At 38.9% G+C, this 27,410-nt stretch overlaps 1 pseudogene; it reads right to left on the reverse strand.

Moving 5' to 3' along the window:
* Window positions 1-25,648, reverse strand: part of LOC104998268 — a 58,595-nt pseudogene extending 32,947 nt beyond the window's left edge.
* Window positions 25,649-27,410: the final 1,762 nt, after the last annotated feature.

The raw sequence follows: 27,410 nt of genomic DNA on the forward strand, positions 1-27,410 counted from the left end.
ATAATTTAAAAGAAAGCTTTATGTTGTATCAGTATATCACATCAAAAAAGTATACATTAGGTAAGGACATTTTCAGACATGTCAGAATAGAGATCCAGACTGTGGTTTGCAATAACACAAAGCTATTATAAAATACCTGAAGAACCAACCACCTCATTACGGAGGATGCAACACCTGTAGGAAGTGTCTGTGATAGCAAGCACTGGAGCAATAACCTAAAGTGTTGTTTGCTCTATTCATAGGTGGGAGGCTGGGATAACCCTCTGATTTTTTTTTTTAATGAAGTTTATTACTTGCTTCCAAAAATATTAACCCCCATAAAGAAGTAAGAGCATAGTTACCCAAATAGAATTCTAATATTAAAAAAATTGAAGTATAGTTGTTATACAATCTTGTGTTAGCTTCTCATGTACAGAAAAGTGATTCAGTTGTATGTATATAATGTATATATATTATTTTTCCAGTATCATTTATTACAGGATACGAATATATTTCCTTGTGCTATAGTAGGACCACATTATTTATCTATTTTCCATAGATTGTGTATCTGGTAATCCTGAACTCCTAATTTATCCTTCCCCTGCTTTCCCCTTGGTAACTATGTTTTCTGTGTCTGTGAGTCTGTTTCTGTTTCATAAATAAGTTCGTTTTTGTCATATTTTAGATTCTACAAGTAAATGATATATGCTATTTGGCTTTCTTTTTCTGACTTCCTGCACCTAGTACGACTATCTCTAGGTTCATCCATGTTGCTGTAAATGTCATTATTTCTTTTTTTATAGCTGAGTAGTATTCCATTGTATATTTATATACCACATTTTGTTTATACATTCCTCTGTTGGTGGACATTTTGATTGCTTCCCTGTGTTGCTATAAACATTGGAGTGAGTGCATCTTTTTAAAATAAAGTTTTCTCCAGATACATGCCCAAGAGTAGGATTGTTGGATCATATGACAACTTTAGTTTTAGTCTTCTGAGGTACCTCCATACTGTTTTCCATAGTGAGTGTGCCAATCTGCATTTCCACTAACAGTGAAGGAGGGTTCCCTTTCCACCACAGCATCTCCAGCATTTGGTAGACTTTATAATGATGGCCATTCTGATTGCTGTGAGGTGGTATTCATTGTAGTTTTGAATGGTGTTTCTCTAGTAATTACCAATGTTGAGCATCTTTTTATATGCTTATTGATCATCTGTATGTCTTTGGAGAAATGTCTATTTAGGTACTCAGTCTTTTTTTTTTTTTGGATTGGGTTGTTTGATAATTTTGTTATTGAGCTGTATGAGCTATTTGTCTATTTTGGAAATTAAGGCCTTGTAGTTCACATCATCTGCAAATAGTTTCTCCTAACCTATAGGTTGTCTTTTCATTTTGTTTATGGTTTCCTTCACTGTGCAAAAGCTTATAGGCTTCATTCAGCCCAAACCAATTTTTGCTTTTATCTCTACTATCTTAGGGAGATTGACCTAAGAAAACATTGGCAAAATTTATGTCAGAGACTATTTTCTAGGACTTTTATGGTGTCATATCTTACATTTAAATCTTTAAACCATTTTTAGTTTATTCTTTTGTATGGTATGAAAGTGTGTTCTAACTTCATTGCTTAACATGTGGCTGTTGAGTTTTCCTGACAGCACTTCCTGTAGAGACTGTTTCTTCTCCATTATGTAGAATTCTAAAGTTTTTGCTCAGATTTTCAGGAAGCTGAAGAAATGAAATTACCAGAAGGAAATATGGGGTGAGTGGGTTGTAATTTAGTTCTTCTTCCTACCTTTAGGGAATATTAGATTCAAGCTATTCTAGACACATGATATTATTTCTTAATTTAAAGACCTCCTGAAATAGGAGATCCCATAGCCTTCTATGGGATAGAATAGTCCATTTTGACATCTACTTACACTTACTGCCTGAAATTCTGTGTTTCTATGAGTACTGTGGCCTACTTGGAGATTAAACCCTCTCTTCTTGTTCTGTACTCAAAGAAAATTAAAATTCTGGTCATGTTCTCTCCAAAGTGTCTGTAAAAGAATAGTGTTCAAATTTCTGGTCACTTAATATACGTAGTCTCTACTTCCAAAGGGAAGTGACCTACCATTTCCTAAATTTCTAGAGAGGAAATTTTACTAACATTTTTTTAGTATTTAGAGTCCCTTGGACTGCAAGGAGATCCAACCAGTCCATTCTGAAGGAGATCAGCCCTGGGATTTCTTTGGAGGGAATGATGCTAAAGCTGAAACTCCAGTACTTTGGCCACCTCATGCGAAGAGTTGACTCATTGGAAAAGACTCTGGTGCTGGGAGGGATTGGGGGCAAGAGGAGAAGGGGACGACAGAGGATGAGATGGCTGGATGGCATCACTGACTCGATGGATGTGAGTCTGAGTGAACTCTGGAAGTTGGTGATGGACAGGGAGGCCTGGCGTGCTGCGATTCATGGGGTCACAAAGAGTCAGACACGACTGAGCGACTGATCTGATCAGATCTGATCTGATATGGCAAAGACTGTTACATGTACTTAACATGTTTGAACTTATTCAGTTTCTAGAGCTACCCTCTGTTTTCAATCTCCTAATAAAAATCACGTGGCTGGATTATTTCTTGAAGTTGGCACAATTAGCATAATAGTTAACTTTATGTGTTAACTTGATAAGCATGGGATGCCCAGATATTTGTTTAAATAATATTATTTATTTAAATATTATTTCTAGATGTATTTGTGAGGGTGTTGTTAGGTGAGGTTAACATACATTTGAATTAATAGACTGAGCACTATAAACAATATTTGTGACTCTGCCAAAATTCATATGCTAAATCCTAATGTCTAATGTGATGGTACTTGGAGATAGGATTTTGAGGAAGTGAGTCAAGATTGTGGAGCCCTTATGGATGGAAGTTTTGCCCTTATAAAAGAGACTCCACAGAGCTCCCTTGCCCCCTCTACCACTTGTTAATAGACAGCCATCTATTAACTAGGAACTGAGGTTTCACCAGACACCAGAAACTTCTCAAGACTGATCTTGGTCTCTCTAGCCTCCAGAAATAAATTTCTATAGTTAATAAACTACCTAGTCTATAGTATTTTTGCTAAAGGAACATGAATGGGCTAATACACTGAGTAAAGCAGATTGTCCTCTCCATTGTGAGTGGGGCTCATCCAATCATTTGAAGGCCTGAATAGAACAAAGAGATGAATAACAAAGAATTCTTTCTCTGTCTGACTGTCTCTCAGTTGGGACATCAGTTCTCTCCTGTTTTCAGACTTAAACTTGGACTGGAGGTAACACCATCTGCTCTCTTGGGTCTGGTTTTGTCAACCTTCTATGTGAGCCAATTCTTTATAACAAATCTCTATCATCTATCTGTCCCTCTGTCTATCTATTTATCTATCTACCTACTCACCTACCTATCTGTCTCCCTACCTATCATCCATCCTATCTATCTGTCATCTATCTCCAGTTGGTTTTATTTCTCTGGAGAATCCTGACTAGCACAAGAGGCAGAGCTTGGAGTCAGGGCATTTTCCCTTTAGTATTCTTGCTCTTAACTAATTGTATTAAGACAGCTTAATACAATAAGCTGTCTCTGATTCAGTAAATATTGTATAACCTTCACAGTACAGCAAAGTCAATGGGATTTTTTTTCTCTCCATTTTATAGATTTAGTGAAGTGAAGTGAAGTAGCTCAGTCATATCCGACCCTTTGCAACCCCATGGACTGTAGCCTACCAGGCTCCTCCATCCATGGGATTTTCCAGGCAAGAATACTGGAGTGGGTTGCCATTTCCTTCTCCAGGGGATCTTCCTGACCCAGGGATTGAACCCAAGTCTCCCACATTCCAGGCAGGTGCTTTACCGTCTGAGCCACCAGGGAAGTTTATAGATTTAGAGGAACCCAAAACTAGGAGAGGTTAAGCAATTTACTTGTGATCAAATAATTAAGCTAGTAAATGGTGGTGGTGGTTTAGTCACTAAGTCATGTCTGACTCTTGCAACCCCATGGACTGTAGCCCACCAGGCTCCCCTGTCCATGGGGTTCTCCAGGCAAGAATACTGGAGTGGGTTGCCATTTCTTTCTCCAGGGGATCTTCCTGACCCAGGAATTGAACCTGGGTTTCCTGCATTTCAGGCAGATTCTTTACCGACTGAGCTATAAGGAAAATGAGTAAATGTCACCCACAAATTCAAAATTCAGATAAACATGGCTCTGAAGTCAGTGGTATTTTATTATTCAGATTTACTGCATTTCTTCCATGTGGTTTATTTTGGAGGGGAGAATGTTACCTACAGAAAGGGACTTCTAGGAAATAACCAGAACTATTACTTTTTCTGGAGAATAGCTGCATTTGTTAGGTATATACCATCATAAGAGCCCCCAGTTAGATCTATAAAAGGCTACAGAGGTGAGAAGACTTTCAGGTCCCTTCCTGAAATAACAAAGGTAGTTACCATTTAGGGAAGACCTATTATATGTCCATTCCTGGGTGCAATAATATATCATTTAATCTTCAATGCGAACTTTTGAGGCAGTTTATTTTCTTGGACTGGGTTTCTCAGAAGCAGAGATGTAAGAATCTGTAATGTAAGAATTCAAATGCAAATGATTTTTAAGGTAATACTCCCAGGAGAAACAATAAGCATGTGAGGAAAGCAATTCTGGTCAGGGAAAGAAAGCAAGCAAGACTGAAGATTTGGGTAAGGGCTCAGAGAAAGTAACTTCAGCTTGGTCCTACAGGGGATCTCTGGAGTGTAGGGCATACCTCAGGGTTTATCCGAGTCTGAGGCATAGAAGCTACACTTTGCCTCACCATTCATTCTCCATCCTTGGAGAAGGGGGGATATAAACTTCCAGGCACTTTATGAAGCCTTGTGTTTAGGGACAAGAGCCTCAAGGCAACTGAGGGTAGCCTGAGGAAGAAGAGTTGCATATGTGGGCAGGAAGGAGACGAAACCAACATCACAGCTGGAGAGGGGTTCAGAGGATGGTAGAAGAATCTAGGGGGATCTGGGTGAAGCCATGATGTTATGAAGGGTAGAGTTCGGAGAGAGATTTCTCTGATGCCTGGGTGCTTTTCCTACCACACCATTCTGCCTCTTTTTGTTTCCCTTACACTAGTCTGCCTCTGATGACTCTTGACTCATTTAGCAGCCTCAGGTCTCAGGGCTGAGTTGCCCTGCAGCTTGGCAGCAAGAGAACTGATAGGCTCAGTTCCATTTCCTAGAAGGGTTAATAGCCTTCTAGAATTAGAACTTCAGAACCAGGAATTTAGGAAAGTGACCTCATATGTTGTAATTGATGAAACTTTAAAAAATTTTTAAACTTATGAAAAAACACTTTTAAACCTTATGAAAAAATTTAACAGTGATAAAAATAAAACTGAGCCTCTTACATGCCGGCCAGATCTCTGTCTTTCAGAGCATTGATTCCTTTTGTGAGTACTTTGGGGGCCTTCCTTTTTCTGGATTTCACTGCATTGAAGTTCCAGCTTGGATTACTTGTACTCCCTGGTGGGAGTGGGTTCTGGACAAAGATGAGTCACCAACTGCCGTAGGTCCAGATACCATGAGGATTTCAGACATATGAATGCACAGAAAACAACAGATGGGATCTCTGAATTTTGGATTTTTCTTTCTGAAAGTCTCCTTTCTTTTTCTCTGACAAATCAGATTTATGTTTCTCTAAGCTTGAATTATGTAAAGCTTTGTGGTCTTGTGTTGGCTGCACCTTGACAAACAGAGACAATAGCACTACGTCAAGGTGTGAAGAACAATTTTACATTTTTATAGCATTTTTCACAACCATTGTATCCTGAGGCACTTCACAGGAAGTAGCAACAGCAACTTCTATAGATCCTATTGGGGTGTGAATTCTGAAACCCAGTTCTGACCTTCTATGGTTCATTTGATGGTGCGAGAGACTCTAAAAATGGCACTCTCTGGCTTTTTTTCCTCTTTCCTTTTTTTGTTACATTCCTTTGAATGTTTCTCTTTGATATTTTTATGCATCTCTCTTTTAAATAAATTTTATTCATTATCTTGCAATATACTAAACAATGGGGATAAAATGGCAAACGAGATAATTTTGAATTTCACTTTTTCCACTTACTAACTTTGTGTCTGAGCTTCCCAGGAGGCTCTGTGGTAAAGAATTGCCTGCCAAGCAGGAGATGCAAGTTTGATCCCTGGGTCGGGAAGATCCCCTGGAGAATGAAATGGCAACCCATTCTGGTATTCTTGCCAAGGAAATCCCATGGACATAGGAGCCTGGCAGGCTATAGTCTATGGGATTGCAAAAGAGTCAGACATGACTTAGTGACTAAACAAACAAAAAACAACTTTGTGTCTGGGTTTCATTATCCGTAACATGGAAATTACATATGTCCTGTGGGGAGTGAAATGAAGTAGTGCGTATAAACGTCTTAGAACAATATCTGACAGTTAGTCAATAGTGAGGCATTGAGAACTGATTGTGTGTGTCAGGCACTGCTCTAGGGAGTATGAAAGTAATACAATGCTACTGTCCTCACAGAGCTTACTTCTAGTAGTAGCAGATAGATAATGCAGAAACATACAAAAATCCAAAATCCAAAAAAAAAAAAGTGCAATGAGGAAAATACAATAAATAAAACACAATAAAATGATAATCAATTAGAAGTGTGCTGTACTCAGTTGCTAAGTCATGTCCGACTCATTGTGACCTCATGAACCACAGCCCACCAGGCTTCCCTGGTGGCTCAGATGGTAAAGAATCTGCCTGCAATGCAAGAGACCCAGGCTCAGTCCCTGGGTTGGGAAGATCCTCTGGAGAAGGGAATGGCTATCCACTCCAGTATTCTTGCTTGGAGAATCCCATAGACAGAGGAGGCTGCCAGGCCACACAGTTCATAGGGTTGCAAAGAGTTGGACATGACTGAAGTGACTTAGCATGCACACATGCATAACTCTAAGAAATGTTACTATATTAATTTTACTGATGGGGAGCAGAGACACAGAGACGTTAAATAACATACTAGTAAACAGTTTTGAATAAATTAGATTTTGAATCTAGGTTGTACAGCTGGTAAGATATGGACCCAGGACCCAACCCCAGCAGTCCAGCTCTTGAAACCATGTGCTTAACCAGCATCCATCCCTTCCTTAGTCTAAGCCATAACAAATGTACATTCCATAAAGCAAAATACTAATTGACTGGAATACACAGTTTAAATTTTTCATCAAAAGTAATCATAGATAAAAAAAAACACAAACCACAAACCAGGAGTGTGTGTGTGTGTGTGTGTGTGTGTGCATTTTATATACATTATATATATAATGATGCATGAAACCAATCAAATGATTAGTATACAGAATATATGAAAGTAAAAGTCACTCAGTCGTGTCTGACTCTTTGTGACCCCATGGACTATACAATCAATGGAAATCTCCAGGCCAGAATACTAGAGTAGCCTTTCCCTTCTCTAGGGGATCTTCCCAACCCAAGGATAAAACCCAGGTCTCCCACATTGCAGCTAGATTCTTTACCAACTAAGCCACAAGGGAAGCCCAAGAATACTGAAATGGGTAGCCTATCCCTTCTCCAGTGGATCTTCCCGACATAGGAATTGAACCAGTCCTGCATTGCAGGCAGATTCTTTACCAACTGAGCTATCAGGGAAGCCCTGAATATATACAGAATATATAGACAGATCTTAAAAAGAAAGAAAATCACAAAGAATTTCATGGGAAAAAAGGGCAAAAGACCTGAACAGCCATCTATCACAGAAGGAAAACATAAGTCATCTATAAGCTTACTAAAAGTTACTCAATCTTCTTAATAATTATGAAAATACCAATTATAATCAGTAGCCACTTGATACTCAGTACATTAGCAAACATTAAAATGTCTGACAATAATAAGCTTTGGGGAGAATATGGAGCAATTTATTCTGTTTTTAGGATGCAAGCTAGTATAGTTACTTAGGAAAATATTTTGGTGTTACCTAGTAAAATTACCTAGGCTTCAGTAATATCACTACTAAGTATTTGATCTTAGGAAAACTTTGATGCATGTTTACTAGAAGAAATATCTGAAATGTTTATAGGTTAAACAATGAAAAAAAAAAACCCACAAAAACCCAAATCTGGAAATAGCCCCAATATTTGCTTTGTTGATATGGGAAAGATGAAATGAATTGTAATATATTTATGCAATGCAAAGCTTCTCATTGTACTGCTGTTGTTGCTATAGTGTTGCAATGTCGGTGTTTTGTTTTTCTTTTTTTTTTTTTTTTAAGATTAGTGGTATAAGAAGATGCTAGCATGCTGGTGTAAAGAGTTGAAAAGAAAGTGCTGAATTGATGATACAGCATAGAGAGAAAATAAGAGTAGAAATAAAGCTCCTGAGATGGCAAGAAGAAATGAGATCAAAAGCTCATGTGTGCAAGTGGGCTTTAGGAACAGACAGATGCGAAATAGGTGGTTGTGTACTTCTGTGAGTTGTACATGAGGTGGTAGTAGGGTGAGGCAGTTCCTTGTTTGCTTTTACTTTTTTCTGTGATGTTTGAAGTTATTGGCTGGGTATACTATGGGGAGACAGATTGTTGGAAAACTGAGAAAGAAGGGGAAAGCATTAAACAAAATTCCCAGAGTATGGGAAAATGAGTCAAACAGTTCTCAAGATAGTGACACTCTCATATAGAAACGAAACACAATGCTCAAAAAAAAAATTTAAATAAATTTGATACATTTCCACAGCTAGGCAGCAACAAAACTAGACTTCCCACACAACTTCCTTCTCAGCTCTAGTGGTTTTCTCCTATGTCTCAGTTTCTGAGAGGCAAAAATTTGCTTTCTCTGTGAAACTTACTCATCTCTGGAAATTCTGGGTGAATTGGAATTGTTTCAAAGGTATGCTTGCTCCTAAGAGGCACTGTCAAGGTGGTCTGATACATTTAGCAGCACTGTCTCGTTATTTGGCTTTATTTTAGGAGTGAAAATACAAGGAATGAATGAGTGCTTATTACCAAGTCCAAACACTGCATAGCAGGCAGTGAGTTGAGAGACAAGGTTTTGGGACAAAGAAAAGTGACTTCTAACAGAAAGCCACCAAAGCGAGAAGATGGCAGACTAATGGCCTAAAGAATCATCTTAATTCAAGGTAGAATTCAAGCCTCTTTTATGTCAGGGAAGAGGGAAGCAGGAGGAGTTTAAGGTCAGGAAGTGACAGATAATCACAAACATCTGGGTGCCAGCAGGGACCCAAGGAGGTTTGTGAAAACCCTTTGTTCTTGGTAAGTTGACTTTGATTGAGGTGAGTCTGATCATGATAGTCCTGCAGAACTCAATAAGACAAATGTTAATTTTTCTTGTTCACATTTCCTTGTCACTGCAGGGGAGACACTTTCTTTGGAAGGAGGCTACCGCCTATACCCCAAAGTGGAACAAAATTCCTTTCAGTCGCTCAGTCGTGTCCGACTTTTTGCAACCCCATGAATCGTAGCACACCAGGCCTCCCTGTCCATCACCAACTCCCGGAGTTCACTCAGACTCACATCCATCGGGTCAGTGATGCCATCCAGCCATCTCATCCTCTGTCGTCCCCTTCTCCTCCTGCCCCCAATCCCTCCCAGCATCAGAGTCTTTTCCAATGAGTCAACATTTTGCATGAGGTGGCCAAAGTACTGGAGTTTGAGCTTTAGCATCATTCCTTCCAAAGAAATCCCAGGGCTGATCTCCTTCAGAATGGACTGGTTGGATCTCCTTTAGTGGCTAACATATCTATGTGTAGGGCTAAGCTGAGTCTTATGACTTAGGTTAAAGCAGCAGAAAAAGATAGATGAAATATAGAGGCAGAGATGGCAAGCTTCTTCTACAAACAAGAGGCTGGTAGGGAACATAGTGGGAAAGGTGGGTGGGTCTTAGTTCCTAAAGACTTATCCAACAGATTGTTACGTATATTCCTTGAGTAGGAACTAGAACTCTGCTTTATTTTGAAACTATTGGCATTACTCCTTTCAGTTCAGTTTATTTTAGTCTCTCAGTCATGTCCGACTCTTTGCAACCCCACGGACTGTAGCACGCCAGGCTTCCCTGTCCATCACCAACTCCCGAAACACGCTCAAACTCATGTCCACTGAGTCAGTGATGCCATCCAACCATTTCATCCTCTGTCATCCCCTTCTCCTCCTGCCCTCAATCTTTCCCAGCATCAGGGTCTTTTCCAAGGAGTCAGTTCTTTGCATCAGGTGGCCAAAGTATTGGAGTTTCAGCTTCAGCATCAGTCCTTCCAATGAACACTCAGGACTGATCTCCTTTAGTATGGACTGGTTGGATCTCCTTGCAGTTTAAGGGACTCTCAAGAGTCTTCTCCAACACCACAGTTCAAAAGCATCAATTCTTCGGTACTCAGCATTCTTTATCTTTTTCTTATCTTATTTAACTGCCTTACTTTTTACTTATTTAGCTTTACTTTTCTTATCTAACTGCTTTTCCTTTGTTTCTGCATTCCTTCACTTATTCTCCTCATTAGTCATTGCCTGTGCCTGCTCTTCGGAACTCAGGGAAGGCCTAGGAGGCAAAAGCCTTTTCAACAAACAGGAAATGGGGACAGGGAGAGGCTTTTGTACCCTGAAGGGCCCTGCAGGGTCCATTGCTTTGTGCCTGTTCCAGGATTTTTATTTTTATAAAAATTTTGAAACATTGAGCACCTACTCTGTGCTCTAAAATAACTATGAGCCCTAAGATATTCATGAGTACCTCCAAGTACTTTCTGTGTTTATTCATTCATTCATTGAACATATTGAGCATCCACCACATGTATTAAATTCTAGTATAGGTGGCAAAAAACAGGCAAATATGTCAGATGGTGATAATTTATGTGGAGATAAATTAAGTACAGTAAGGGCATTGAGGGAGAGTTTGGCATTTCATTGGCCTGCTGAGTGGACAGGCTTGACGGGGGAAGCATAGTAGATAGGCAAAGGTCTTCTGATAAATTTCACTGTAAAAGAGAGTGAGATGAAAGAGTAATTGGAGAGGATGTGGAGGTCAAGGGAGAGAGGTTTTGTTTTGTTTTTTCAGGTGGAAGATTGTGATGGTTAATTTTATTAATGGTCAACTTGACTGTGCCACGGGGTCCAGATACTTGATTAAACATTATTCTAGGTGTGTCTGTGAAGGTGTTTCTGGATGAGATTAACTTTTGAATCTGTAGACTGAGTAAAGCAGACTGCACTCCAAATTTGGGTGGCCTCATTCAGTCCACTGAAGGCCTGGATAGAACCTGAGTAAGGAAGAATTCATTCTTTTTCTGCCTGTCTTTGAGCTGGGACATCAGTCTGCTTTTGCCCTCAGACTTGAACTTGGACTGGAACTTACACCACTGGCTCTCCTGGAACTCAAGCCTTTTGAATACAGGTCTTTTGGACTTCTCAGCCTCTATAACCACGTGAGCCAATTCCTTATATATGTGTATATATAAATTAGAATGCTCTAGGAGGAAGGAAAATCAGTGATTCTGTAAAGGTACCGTATTCTTAGCTAACTGAAAGGTGCATGCGTGTAAGCGTGCCAGGTTGCTTCAGTCGTGTCCGAATCCTTGCGACTCCATGGACTGTGACCTGCCAGGCTCCTCCGTCCTTGGGGATTCTCTGGGCAAGAATACTGGAGTGGGTTGCCATGTGCTCTTCCAGGGGACTTTTCCAACCCAGGGATTGAAACCGCATCTCTTTTGTCGCCTGCACTGGCAGGCAGGGTCTTTACCGCTACGCCACCTGGGAAGCTCAGATAGGTAGAGGTAGTGGTTGCTATCCATAGACAGTTTATGTAAAAGCAGGAAGTCAGGAAGAACAGGTGCAGGTACAGGATGTGGTGGTGGGCACCTGTAGAAGTCCTTTTTTGGTTGCCTCCTTTCTCTTAGTGAGAGAGAAGGGAAATTCCACAGGTTGAGTGAGAAGGGGATGCAGGTGTTACAAGTTTGATAACAGGGTGTAGCTATTTAGTTGAAAAGTAAGCAATTTTAAAGGAAAAAATATAATAGTAAATAGTGCCTCAGATGAAATGAATTTCTATACAACTTTAAAGTGTAATTTGTGTTTCTAAGTTCCAACCTCCTCAAACAACATAGCATTCTATCAAAATCTTAACTGAGAAAATTATACTTTACTCTTGTGTAGAGTAGATGATAAGCAATAAATATGGACAAGATTAATGAAGACAGTGGGGAAAAAAAATCAAGGACATTTAGTTATCCACAAAGAGATCACTCTTCTGAATCCTTTCCTTTCTGATAGAGGTTGAGTTTGTACTCTGAAACTGAACTATGGGACTTGATATATTTTCAGCTTCTTTTTTTTTTAAAAAGAGGTTCAAGCATTTTGCCTTGTGATTTCCATTTTTCTTTAAAGTGGAAGAATGGTTTCACGTTTATCTATGTGCAAACATTACTCTTGTAATCCTAGAACGTTATGGAGACCTTGGCTTATCCATCTCATCACTTTCATTTGCCCATGGGTGGCTTCGTCTTGTGTATATTCAAAATTTCTAAGTAGCTCTGCTATTTCCAGATGGATAATAACACATTTTTATTGATCTCCAATCTTGACCCCATGTATCTGTTTCCCTGACAAAAACCTATGCCTGTGTACAATAAAGTATTCATGTTGAAGCACATAATTCTGAGTTTTGACATTTTAAAACACTAAAACTTTAACTTCTGCGGTGCTAAGGTATGGGGAGAGGAGGGTCCTGAGTCATAACTAGGTAGAAACAAGTAGGAGTGGATAAATCTAGGTGGAGAAATCAAGCCACCCACGGGAATTGCCAGAAATAGACTGAGCAGTTTTTTATTCCCCTTCCACTTTTGCCTTTCTTTCAGCTTTGTCTATAAGATTTTAAATTTGAGCATGAAGAGCTGTTGCAGTCTTTTTGTGAGTTTTTCTCATTCAGGTGAATCTTCTAATCCAAAATAAACTTTCTGGCTTTTATTAATTTCTAGCAACATCATTCTGAAAGCCAAGCATGCTGTCTTATTGTTGAAAAACATTAGCTTAATTTGAGAAGTACTTGGCATAAGTAGATTTTGTTCCAATGATGTATTGATTTTTTTAACTTCTTTTTTTTTCAAGGTACATGTGTCCATATGATTAGTGATTATAATATTATTTTTTATTTAGTGGAGGCTTCTCTTTGGGTTATAAACTGCTTTCTTTTTTTGGTATGTCATTGTGTATGTTTTTGTGGTATATTTATGTAAAAAAAGAGATATAATTACCATCCAGGAAATCAGTAGCAAGAGTACCTCAGAATATGTTGTTGTTGACAGTGTTTAATTTTATTTTGCATATATATTATTTATGAAAACTTTATAAATCCTGCCAAAGCACATTTCAGCAGAATTGGAAATTGTATCACAAGAAAAATTGCCTGGTATGGATCAACAGGCTTTGAGGTCTGTTTTGTAAATGTGCCTTTTTGTTGTTTAATTTATAAATCATGTATGTAGAAAGAAGAAAAAGAAAGATTTATTAAATGTTTATGAGAAACTCTAGTACACCCTGTTTTTAAAGTGCAAGGAATAAACAATTAGCTCAGGGTTTTGTCACTGAGGTTATTGATCACAATGGGAGTCTAAATGAAGGGAAAACATGAATTTCTCAAGTCAGCAGTCAATATAGACATGAAATAACCCTAATTTTGAATTCCCTTTCCTTCTCAAAAGTTTTTTACCACTCAACTTGCCACACTGAGACCTTTTGCCTTTGACCAAAAGAGACAAGAATAACTGAAGAGAACTATATTTATCCTCTTTTATCAGTTTCTATGAGGAAGGAAGACTTGTTTTTGTCCCTTTTCTTGCTTAAGAAAAGGTGGGCATAGTGTTATAGATCTTGTTTGCTGTGAAAGAAGAATAACTGTATCAATTTGATTGAAGGTGTCAGAAATGCTTTGGGAAATAGCAGAAACTCTGAGGTGGGAAAGGTTTGACATATAGCAGCAGCAGAGCCTGCTTTGTTTGTGTTTTGATTTAATGTACCTGCTGGGTTTTTAAGCATATTATGTCAGAAGAGCCAATTGCTATTTGCAAAAGCTGGCCAGAGTGTTTTATGGACATTTGTCCTTGTTTTACCTCTGTGTTTAAGTAAATAAATTTAATTTTTAAATTTTGGGGAGGGGTCTGGTAGAGTTTTCTCCCTTGATTGAAAGCCTTAGACATTTTATAGGCTTCTCAGTTGAATGGAAAAGAGGTGAAGGGTGTTCTAGGTAACAGATTGTTTTAATAAAAGGTGTCCCTAACCCACAGAGATGCTCTGTTGCACGGATGGCTGCTGTTGGAAGTATTTGCCTTTTAATGGAAATAAATAGTTAAAAATCTGGGCTGACACTAAAGAAAGCGAATCACACCCATAATTATCCTTATATTCTTAATTGTTTTCATTTGTTTACTTCTATGCATTTTGATGAGGCACTTCACTTCCCAGTGCCTTAGTTTTCATATTCACATGGTGGGGTCCATAATGTGCTTTTATAACCCTGCTGGGAGGATCAATGAGGTCCCTGTACATGAAGGGGCTTACTAAATGGTATGTGATTTGAGCTTTCTGGATGAAAGGTGCTACGTGAGTACAAAGTAGAGCAGCCTCCCACAGGTAATGCCTTTGCCTGGATAACTCTGATTATAGGCTTTCTTTATCTCTTCAAAGCAGAGATTTTTCTCCTTGATTCCTTCCTGTATCTTCATTTCAGAAGCTAAAATGCCTATTTACTCAGTGCCATTTTCTTTTGAGCATGCATACACCAATCAAGGAACACACTTGCAGAAAGATTTGTTTACTTAGTGCACACATGGTCAATCACATAAATGCAAATAGGAAAAAGGAACAGTACGAAAGAAATGTTCACATCACATCAAACCCCCAGATGGTTCTCAGAACCTCTGCCATCTCAGGTGGAACTGAATTCTGGAATATGCATTTTCAAGTGAAGAGACTGTATCCCAGGAACATTGAATCAAGGCTTTGTTAGGTCTATTTAAATTTTACTTCATTATGTTCCCATTTTTTCTGCAGTTCTAGAAAAAAAAAGTAATAAAAAGAAATAATTTTATACAACACTTTTAAATGTTTGAAGAACAGTTTTACAAACATTATTTCATTTCTTTCTCTCCAACAACCTTGTGATGTAGGAAAGACCTGTGTGCTCAGAAAGGTTATGTAACTTGTCAAAACACCCCTCTGTTAAGTGGAAATATGTAAATTGGAATAAACATCTTCAGTACTTTCCCACATTTCCAGGGATGGCAAGTGAGTTTTATCACACATCTTATAATCTGATTAACAAGTAGTGACTGTCTATAGTGCTTTGCTTAGGATTTTTAGGCTATATTCTGTACCTGAGGGAAAGAGAGCAGTAATTGATTAGTGATGTCTGCTCTGTATGTGGGCATAGACCTGGGTCATGAGTAATGCATACCTGCCAACCCAGAAATGTACTATAATGTGGGTGTTATGGACTAAAATTTCCCCCAACCAAATTTCTTTGTTAAAATCTAGTCCTTAATATAATGGTATTTAGAGGTTGGGCAGTTGGGAGATAATTAGATCCCAAAGGGGTAGCCCTCATAAACAAGATTAATGCCTTAGAAGACAAGACCAGAAAACTAGCTGCTTTTTCCATTGTACAAGGACAGGGCAAGAAGATGACCCTCTGTAGAAGAGAGGAGATCACTCATTAGAGCGTGGTCATACTGGTACCTTGACCTTGGACTTCCAGCCTGTAGTACTGTGAGAAATAAATTTCTGTTGCTTGTAAACCATGAAGTCAATGGAGCTTTGTTATAGCAGCCTGAATTGACTAAGATAGTGGTTTTTTTAAAAAGCGTTTTTTGAATAATCAATTTGTCTCTATAGTACTCAAGTAAAACAGGTTCTCTCTGAACAATTGGAAGTCCAGGTAAGGACTGAGCCTGTTAGTTAGCCATGGAATGCAAACATAGCTTCTTGATCTAGAAGAATTTAATTGAACTACTATTTGTCTAGATTTATGATTTTGAAACGTGGCAGAAACGTAACATAGGTATGTATTTCTTTGATTTTTCTCTTAGTCTTATTTGTTGTTTGTTTGTTTACTTCTTATCACAAAAGCTCCTCCTTATCCTTTAGAAACTTAGGCAGTCCTTGGATTAGGTGAAATCCGTTTTAGAAAAGCTAATGCATGAGAATGTAAGGATGGTGACGAACAAAATTCTTTCTAAATATTCATTGGTAATATGAAGGAGAATGTGGGGGAGATCTTTTGAAATAGAAGTAATATGGTAGAGCATTCTACTCTCCTAGTATTATATCAGGTAGATGACAGTCTATTTTTGGTATTGGTAAGGAGAGCATTGATTGCTGGAGTAAGTTACTTTGGAATGGCATTAATATTATGGTAAATAATTTAGTCCTATCAACCACAGGAAATATCCTTTTAAAGAAAAAGATATGTCAGAAGACATGACTTTTGGCTTTTAAGAAAACGATAAAAGACTCATATAGTTGAAATTATGTTTGAAGCTGACTACCACTGGGTGCATAACTGTCCTGATATTTTCCATTCAGTTTGCAGACAACTGACCCACTTTGGTGATGAGCCATCCAGTTACACTTTCAAACTCGGCTTTGAAAAATACACAGATAACTCTAGTGTGAAAAAAGGTATTTCCATATTCTTGCCTTAAAGTTAGATTTAGAACTATACTACCTGCTATTTTGTTTCTTCCACCAGAAGGTTTTAGCAATGACATTTTTATAAAATTAGCTGTAACACATTTTTATAGTTGAAAAGGACCATTTGAAAATATGAATTGGAATTCATCATTGGATGGTCAGCTTCAAAATTTATGTCTTCTCTGAATTCCAGAACATATGATACTAATACAAAAGGATATTTGAAGTGGAGTTAAGCAATAAATGTAGACATCATCTCTGATACTTGCTTATCCCTGGCCCCCCTACAAAAATTCATCACCATGTACCATGATTTTACTTCCTAAATATCTCCAAAATCTGACTGTATCACTCTGGCCTTACTAGTAGCAACTTTAGGCTTAAGCTTAGGCCAAGCTACCAATCTCTCCTTAGGCTTTTAACGGAGTCATAACTGATTTTCTTCTTTAACTTAATTTTTCCTCTATCCTATTCATTCCTCAAAATGAATCTTTTTAGTGAAGCTGGTATAGATTCTTCTCCCCAACACTGGAGTGTTAGGAACTTTTATTTCTATAAACAAATTAAATGTGCTTCAGGACCCAGCTACCCTGGGCCTTGGGACATTCAACCTCAGACAGCACAGTGGATTTAGACCAGGAAGGCCGGAGTCAGACTCTCTGAGCTCAAACAATGAATTTATAAGACATATGCTTTAAGCAACTACTTATCTCTTAAACTCTCATGCTCTTTCTTGGATAATTGGATAATAATAGTCTTCAACTTACAGATAGTCATAATGAGGTAATCCTAGTATAGCTTTAAGTACAGTACTGGCCATGAGGAAGTGAAGATGGCATGGCTGCCATGGCAGCCCTCACTGCCTTCCCCGACTACCTTCCCCCAGCCTCTGAGCAGGCAGTGTTTGGCCACATCCACAGGAGCCTCTGTGGAGGAGGAAATGGCAACCCACTCTAGTATTCCTTTTTGGAGAATTCCATGGACAGAGGAGCCTAGTGGGCTACAGTTTATGAGGGTCTCAAAGAGTCAGATGCTGAGTGACTAATACACACACACACACACACACACACACGAGCCTCTGGGCCAGCAGTGTTTGGCCACACCCACAGGAGCTCTCACTGTGGTTTTCCTGGCATGATTCATATTGTCCACCTCCTATAGACATCCTACAGTGAGAAATCAAGACCTGGGACTCTGCTGTCATGCAAGGTTATCAACCTCCTCCTGTAATGTCTTCCCTTCTCTACTCTAACCCCTCGTCATGGACCTGATGGTGTGGAGTTGTAGGGAAAGGGCAAGGAGGTGGAGATAAAAAGACTACTTAGTCCTTTGAATAAATAATTCTGGGCCCCTCTTTCCTTATGTCAGGATGGGAAAGGAGAAACTATTTTTTTTTTTTGTCTTAGTAACCTTTCTTGTTATCCCAAACTCAGTGCTTACCACGGCAGTGACCTTGATAGAGTAATCCATTGAGGCTGAGTTCCATCCTGGCACAGAGCCTATGCTCATACTGTGCCCATGCTCTTCCTCTCTTTACCTGGTGAATTTCTACTGGTCCTTCATATCTCAGATCAAAGTTACTGCAGAATCTAAAAAGAAATGATACAAATGAACTTAACTGCAAAATGGAAACAGACTCACAGACTTGGAGAATGAACTTATGGTTACCAGGAGGGATGGATGTGGGGAAGGGATAGTTAGGAAGTTTGGGATGGACACATATACACTGCTATATTTAAAATGGATAACTAACAAGGACCTATTGTATAGCACAGGGAATTCTGCTCAATGTTATATGGCAGCCTGAAAGGGAGAGTTGTTTGGGGGAGAATGGATATATTCATACATATATACATATGTATATGTATCAGTTCAGTTCAGTCTCTCAGTTGTGTCTGACTCTTTGAGACCCCATGGACTGCAGCACACCAGGCTTCCCTATCCATCTCCAACTCCCAGAGCTTACTCAAACTCATGTCCATTGAGTCAGTGATGCCATCCAACCATCTCATCCTCTGTCGTCCCCTTCTCCTCCCGCCTTCAATCTTTCCCAGCATCAGGGTCTTTTCAAATGACTCAGTTCTTCACATCTCATGGTTTATAATGATTTTTCTTTAAATGTAGATATGATACCTGTCTCTCACCAGACAGACAGCTCTAGGTGGGTAGGGACCATATCTGTAAAGACAGAAATTTGTGAAATTAACAGGGTGCTTGGCATGTAGTAACAATAAATACTTGATAGCTGATGGAATAGCTAATTTTTCGTGAGCACTGAGAATTCATATTGTCTGTAGACCCACTCCAGTACTCTTGCCTGGAAAATCCCATGGACAGGGGAGCCTGGTAGGCTGCAGTCCGTGGGGTTGCTGAGTCTGATACAACTGAGCGACTTCACTTTCACTTTTCATTTTCATGCACTGGAGAAGGAAATGGCAACCCACTCCAGTGTTCTTGCCTGGAGAATCCCAGGGACAGGGGAGCCTGGTGGGCTGCCGTCTATGGGGTCATGCAGAGTTGGACACGACTGTAGTACCTTACTGCCTTTTAATATTTTCTCTTAATTTTAAGGTTTTTAAATCTGCAAAGGACAGCAACTATGCAGTAATCTATTATTAATTATGTTATAGCTGAAGAACAATTTTCATGTTTGGGTTTTCCTGTTACCTTCATTGACCAAGCATAGGAATTAGTCATTACTGCTTTCTGTTGTCTACATTGTTTATTGCAAACTATTAGTATTTAGAAGTGATCTTTTGATAAAACATTGTAAGCTTACATATTGATTTACAGCTCTGCATGTACACACACATATACACACAAAGATGGATAATAAATTCCTTTATTGCTTTTGGTCAGTTCAGTCACTCAGTCATGTCTGAATCTTTGCAACCCCATGAACTGCAGCATGCCAGGCCTCCCTGTCCATCACCAACTCCTGGACTCCACCCAAACCCATTTCCATTGAGTCATTGATGCCATCCAACCGTCTCATCCTCTGTCGTCCCCTTCTCCTCCTGCCCTCAATCTTTCCCAGCATCAGGGTCTTTTCAAATGAGTCAGCTCTTCGTATCAGGTGGCCAAAGTATTGGAGTTTCAGCTTCAACATCAGTCCTTCCAATGAATATTCAGGACTGATCTCCTTTAGATGGATTGGTTGGATCTCCTTGCAGTCCAAAGGACTCTTAAGAGTCTCCTCCAACATGACGGTTCAAAAGCATCAATTCTTCGGTGCTCAGCCTTCTTCACCGTCCAACTCTCACATCCATACATGACCACTGGAAAAACCATAGCCTTGACTAGATGGACCTTTGTTGGCAAAGTAATGTCTCTGCTTTTGAATATGCTATCTAGGTTGATCATAACTTCCCTTCCAAGGAGTAAGCGTCTTTTAATTTCATGGCTGCAATCACCATCTGAAGTGATTTTGGAGCCCAAAAAAATAAAGTCAGCCACTGTTTCCAGTGTTTCCCCATCTATTTGCCATGAAGTGATGGGACCATTTATTGCTTTGCTGCTGCTGCTGCTGCTAAGTTGCTTCAGTCGTGTCCGACTCTGTGCGACCCCATAGACTGCAGCCCACCAGGCTCCCCTGTCCCTGGGATTCTCCAAGCAAGAGCACTGGAGTGGGTTGCCATTTCCTTCTCCAATGCATGAAAGTGAAAAGTGAAAGTGAAGTTGATCAGTCGTGTCCGTCACTTTATTGCTTTAGGATGATATTAATCATGGATGGTAGAAATCTTCCTTCTCCTATTTCCTTCTTTCTCTGTCTTCCCTGTTTTCCTCCTCTCCCCTCCATCTGTTTCTGTCTCTCTGTCTCTGTCTCTCTCTCTCTCACACACACACTTCCTGATGTGAACTTATAATTGTCAGAAATCATGGACGCACCGGTCCATGTTAGCTTCAAGATACATGCAATATTGGGACTTCCCTCATGGCTCAGTGGTAAAGAATCTGCCTGCAATGCAGGAAATGCAAGTTCCAGCCCTGGGTTGAGAAGATCCCTTGGAGAATGAAATGGCAATCCACTTCAGTTTTCTTTCCTGGAAAATTGTACAGACCCAGGAGCCTGGCGGGCTACAGTCCATGAAGTCGCCAAAGAGTCAGATGCTATTTAGCAACTCAACAACAACACATGCAATATTGAAACATTCTCTTAGAGTTTGCCATTGTGATTTAAAATTTTGCATTATCACCTTAAAGGATTAATTTTATTTGGTTGTCCTTCCAGGATTCTGCTCTTAAAATCACTTTGGTAATTAACACATGCATTTGTTTTCCAAATCTGCTCAGCTCTGCACCTTCAGCTCCAAAGTGCTCTGAGCTTACACCCCTCACTCTCTTCTTGCCACCCCAGTTAACTCAGAGGAGGAATACATCCTAAAAAAATGTAAAAAGGTTATTCCGCGATCTCTCCTTTTCTCTTTTGCAGGGAGAATTTCATTTGACAAATTTGGCATGTGTGTCATCAGTCAATTAATAATTAACAAAATGTGGACCAGAATAAAATTAATATTCAGGATATTGGCAAATCAGTGGCACTTCCACTAATATGAATTCAGCGTGGATGAGAATCTTATTGGAGACTGAATATGTCTGTTCATTATGTAGATAAATTGATTGTTTCCAGCCTACTCTGCTAACTGGCATAGGTGTAATTTACAGAGCCAAGTCTGGGTAATATGTTGGTCTTACCTTCCATCGATGCTAAGAAGATCACAATAATTATATGAGGTGATGTTGGAAATAATTCCATCCTCCTCAGCCCTTCAAATGCTCAGAAGATTCCTTAGCCCTCTTAAATTTTGCCAAATTTTAATGTTAGGACAATAATGTACAGGGCTACTTTTAAAATATGAGTTTTATTGTATTAAGTGTAGAAATACCCTTAAGATTGTATTAAGTGTAGAAATACATTATGGAATGGCAAAAAAAAAAAAAGAAGAAAAATGAAATTACTACTACACCACTGCAGTAACACATCTAATATCATTTTGATGTGAGCTCTTCTAAATTATTTTTGCATGTATTTTAAAATAGTTGCATTCGTAATTTAACATACTTATTTTTCCTTGATACTATTTCAGAAATACTTCCACAATTTAGAGTTTTCAAAGTATCAATATTATCTTGATAATATATATGGAATTATTTGCTAAACATGTCTTATTGTTGGTCATTGACTGTTTGCAACTTCTCAACATTTTAAATAACATTGTAATGACTTGTTTTATGCATAGATATTTTGATTTATTTTTCTTAAAAGAGCTCCACAAAGTGGTATTATCACTGCTTGACTTTTGAAAGGTTGAGATTAATAACATTATTATTCTTTTTGAATTGCCATAGACTCTCAATAGGAGAGAAATGTGTATTTACATAATAATTCTATAAGAGCTTTATTCAACTGAATAGTTTCAAATGCCCTTTCAATGGTCTTTCTTACTTTCCTTTTCTTGGAATAAGGTGAATCAACTTCATTTGTGGAGATATCAACAACAGCAGCAGCAACTCCAAACTGAATACTTATGCCAATGTTCCACGCCATTTTTACATTATGCTAATTCATAATCTTTGACTATGTGGATCACAATAAACTATGGAAAATTCTGAAAGAGATGGGAATACCAGACCACCTGACCTGCCACTTGAGAAACCTATATGCAGGTCAGGAAGCAAGAGTTAGAACTGGACATTGAACAACAAACTGGTTCCAAATAGGAAAAGGAGTACGTCAAGGCTGTATATTGTCACCTTGCTTATTTAACTTATATGCAGAATACATCATGAGAAACGCTGGGCTGGAAAAAGCACAAGCTGGAATCAAGATTGCCAGGAGAAATATCAGTAACCTCAGATATGCAGATGACACCATCCTTATGGCAGAAAGTGAAGAGGAACTAAAAAGCCTCTTGATGAAAGTGAAAGAGGAGAGTGAAAAAGTTGGCTTAAAGCTCAACATTCAGAAAACGAAGATCATGGCAGGAAATATATGGGGAAACAGTGTCAGACTTTATTTTTTTGGGCTCAAAAATCACTGTTGTTTGTGACTGCAGCCATGAAGTTAAAAGATGCTTACTCCTTGGAAGGAAAGTTATGAGCAACCTAGATAGTATATTCAAAAGCAGAGACATTACTTTGCCAACAAAGGTCCGTCTAATCAAGGCTATGGTTTTTCCAGTGGTCATGTATGGATGTGAAAGTTGGACTGTGAAGAAAGCTGAGTGCCGAAGAATTGATGCTTTTGAACTGTGGTGTTGGAGAAGACTCTTGAGAGTCCCTTGGACTGCAAGGAGATCCAACCAGTCCATTATGAAGGAGATCAGTCCTGGGATTTCTTTGGAAGGACTGATGTTGAAGCTGAAACTCCAATACTTTGGCCACCTCATGTGAAGAGCTGACTCATTTGAAAAGACCCTGATGCTGGGAAAGATTGAGGGCAGGAGGAGAAGGGGATGACAGAGGATGAGATGGCTGGATAGCATCACTGACACAATGGACGTGAATTTGGATGAACTCCGGAAGTTGGTGATGGAGAGGGAGGCCTGGAGTGCTGCAATTCATGGGGTCGCAAAGAGTCAGACATGACTGAGCAACTGAACTGAACTAAACTGAACTAATAATCACAACAATCCCATAAAGTAGATACCTACTTTTTAGAAGAAGAAAGGAAGGTTCAGGATGGTTAGATAACTTACCTAAGGGCATACCAGGTAAATGGTAGAACTGGGATTCAAGCCCTACTCTGGTGACATATATCATGGCTTCATTATATGGATTGTCTAAAATTATGGACACAGTTTTTCAGAGTGTCCCAAAGAAGAACCGAAACTTTATGCTATGTACATTTTAATGCCACTCCAAGTGTTGATTCAAGTTAATAAATGCTATTTTACCAGGTGAATAAGGACTCTGCAGAAACAATAGTCACTTAAGGAGAAACACTGGATATAATTAAGTAATGGGCCATGTATTTCTGGGTATCTGAGTGGATAGATTGAAAACTTCATAACCAGAAAACCATGTCTCATTGTTCACTCCTACATTTCTTATCTTAAGCACAGTATTCAGGAAGAATGCACACTCACTGTATTTTGAATGAATAAGTACTGAACTGCACATGCTAACCAGTTCTTTCAAAGCAATTACTACCCACAGCATCTGAGCCATTTACTGAGTCTTGACCAAATGTGCCTGTAAGTTGCTCAGGATCCTTTTGTAGACATTAAATCCTTTTTTCATATAAAACTAAAATACTTTTTTTGGGAAACTGCAAAAATCTGCCAGTTAGAAAAGCAAAACAAAGCAAAAAAAGAAACAAAACATAGAGCCAGCAGGCCTAGAGCATACCATGATACTTGCATGGGGTTGGGGGGGGGCGGGGGAATACACAGCTGAAAATAATTGTAAACCTATAGAATAAAAATTAATGAATATTTAAGTAGATACATAAAATGTAACAGTGCTGTGTAGTCAAATGCAATTCCACTCATTTCTTGAACTGTTATAGATTTATTTTTAGCTATATATGAGTGTGTTTTATCACATTTAAAACGACGTGGGGTGGCGCCTCCAATATTAAGAGTTCCCACAGCTGCAAAAGTTGCAACACACTGTAGCACTGCTACCTGGTTTGAGTAAAAGACAGCTCATTAGCTCTGTCCTTATTTGTTGATGGCCAGATTCCAGAAGAACAGGTGTGAGTCTTTCTTGCTGCTAGTGGTTGAGGATCAGGAGTTGATGAGCCTCATGAAATAACATGGGCTTCCTATCTTCAGTTAAATCCCAATAGAGCCTAGTATAGTCTTTTCCTTTTTTTAATTTTATTTGGTCAAATATGTGCATGCATTTATACTTCATGAAATTGTCTTCTGCTTAAGGGATTACAATGAGGTATCAGATACCTCATGAACTTCATGGAAACTATCCTCCACATTTGGATCCTCACCCTTTCCTGTGGAAAAACTTTACCCTGGTGTGGAAACTATTAGACTTTCTCCAACCAGAAGCGTTAGGTTCTGCCTTGAGTCAATTCTGGTTTGGGGCTTGGTTCTGGATCTCTGAGCTGGGCTTTGCTACTTATCTTTGGTTGCTATGGTTGGGTTTCCACCATGATGGCTAGATCCCCAGATGCCATCTATCAGATTGATTGACCCTCGGCTGAACACCGGCCATCAGAGTCTGCTAATGATAAACTCTGTTCATCTGCAGGTGTTATTTACTTCTCGACCTCTTTAATGCTTGACAACTGTCTGCCCGAGCTTTCTTTACTGTCCCCGCAGTCTTTAGTTTGCTTCTAGGCTTTTCCCCACAAAAGCTGAGAAACTTTTCTTTTGGTTTGTCTGGCTTGGCCTCCGAGGGATAGCCTAACGTCTGTGTCCAGCCTCCTCCAGGCTGGCCGATTATGACACTGACGAAGTCCCGGATCCTGAAGCAAAAGAGAATGATATACAGTTGAGCTACGTGAGAAGCAGAAACAGTGAGTAATAATATTAAGCAAATGCATTTGTAATTTTGTTATTTAAAAGCATGCTGAAACAGATTTTTTTTTTTTCAAGACTGTCTTCACCTTAACTTTCTCATTTATTCTGTGTAGAAATTTTTGGTTTCAGGCAAATGGAGTCAGAATGAAAATGGATGCTTTTTCATTTTTTGGAGTGTGGGGGGAGGTGTGGTGTCTTAATTACTAAGGTATATAACTTATTGGAGAAGGAAATGGCAACCTACTCCACTGTTCTTGCCTGGAAAATCCCAGGGATGGTGGAGCCTGGTGGGCTGCCGTCTATGGGGTCGCACAGAGTTGGACACGACTGAAGCGACCTAGCAGCAGCAGCAGCATAACTTATTGAAGAAGAATCATACAGATTTCAACATGGAAACTTTTATTTTTTAAAATATTTTCCATCTCAGTTTGAACTTTAAGAAGGTTCCTTCAGTGACTTTTCCCCCGCTTACTGGTTCTCGACCATAATGCCTCAAGCTGCCTTGCTTTCTCTCAGAGAAGTTGCTTCCTCCTTTGCTCACTATCTAGTTTCTTGTGGTTGTCATTCAGTCGCTAAGTTGTGTCCAACTCTTTTTTAATCCATGGACAGTAGCCCACCAGGCTCCATTCTCCAAGGGACTTTTCAGGGAAGAACACTGGAGTGAGTTGCCATTTCCTTCTCCAAGGATCTTCCTGATGCAGGGATCGAATCCACATCTCCTGCGTCGGCAGGTGAAAACCACTAAGGAGGACCCAGTATCTGGTTAGACAGTTACTAATGTTGGTTACGGTGGTTTGCTTTTTTTTTTTCTGGAGTTGGAGACTTCGGTCTTGACTCTGGCCAGTCATCCTATAAATATGTGTGGTATATTTCAGTGGGAACAGGCTAGAGAATAGGATTGAATTTGAATGTAACACACACGTGAACAGTGCTTCTGATGGAAGGTCAGTAACATCGCCTTGGTATGAAGGAAAGCTTTATTAAGTAATGAAACCACTTTCTTGGCTTTTTCCTCCTTATTTATTTTTTTGTCATCCACTGATGGTGGATTTATCAGTTGGTTGATTGGGAGTAGAATATTTTTACTCTTGTTCTTATTTGGTGCTTGGCTTCATCTGAAAAGAAATAATGATTTTCCTCTTAGATTCATTTGTATATCTTATTTCCAGTGCTCTTATGAAGGAAGAAAGTACAACTATGGTTCTATACAACATATGGTGTGCTATTTAGCTACCTGTGGGACCTTTTCTGCCATCTAATAACCCTTAGTATACTATCAAAGATAGAGCTGAAATTGTGGCTCCAACTGGCTACCTTCTTTTAAAAAAATGAAAATGGAATGAGGCCAAGTAAGATGAAACAGGAAAGTTATGCCTTTTAATCATAATTGCCTAAAACTATGGTTGCCCTTTCCTTCTGGTGTCCAAGTGGTTGCGTGGCTTTCTGTTATCCAAACATCAATTACTCAGCCTGAAGTGATTTAGATTTAAAGCAGAAGTCATACCCTTCTGTAATTATGGCTATTTGATAAATGATCTTGACATTTTTGCGTTTTCAGTATTGTGAGGAAAAAATCCAGTTTTAAAATTTGCCCTTTTAGAAATTAGAAAATTAAAAATTAATCAGATTGAATGTTGCATGTCTGCAAAAAAGAAAATTCCAGATGTCATTTCACCCATTAAAGGACAGGTGTTCCCTTTTTAAGATTTGATGTATGCAGTGAATACCAGCTTTACTATTTTAATAACACCTTGGATTGAATAGTTAAAATTTTTGTCAAATATTTCCATATAATCTTACATAGCTAATGGGGTTGAAAAATAAGGCAACCTCTGATGAATGGATATTGCCAATTAAAAAGATTTCCCCAAAGTGCTCTATGCTTCATGAAACTTTTATTGGAAAGTTACATATTAAGTAGTGAATCCTAATTTTCTAATTCTGTATTAGAATGATAATTTTTATATACGGAATGGTATATAATTTATAAAGAGTCTATTTGGTAAATGGCATTCATACTCAGATTGAGAACAAAACAATCTTTTAATAAAATACTGATCTGGGACTCATTTGAGGACTTCAGTGATCTCATTTTCCTATTTATTATTTTTGTTCCTATCCCCCACTCCAAAGACATAAGTCATTCCTCTACACTGAGAGGTGAAACATAGAGTGTTAGGAAATGGATAGACTTTGGAATTATAAGGATATGAGGTTGAATTTTATCTTGATTCTTTTTTTTTTAATT

The sequence above is a fragment of the Bison bison genome, unplaced genomic scaffold (assembly GCF_000754665.1).
Source record: "Bison bison bison isolate TAMUID 2011002044 unplaced genomic scaffold, Bison_UMD1.0 scf7180017864326, whole genome shotgun sequence".
Classification (NCBI taxonomy): domain Eukaryota; kingdom Metazoa; phylum Chordata; class Mammalia; order Artiodactyla; family Bovidae; genus Bison; species Bison bison.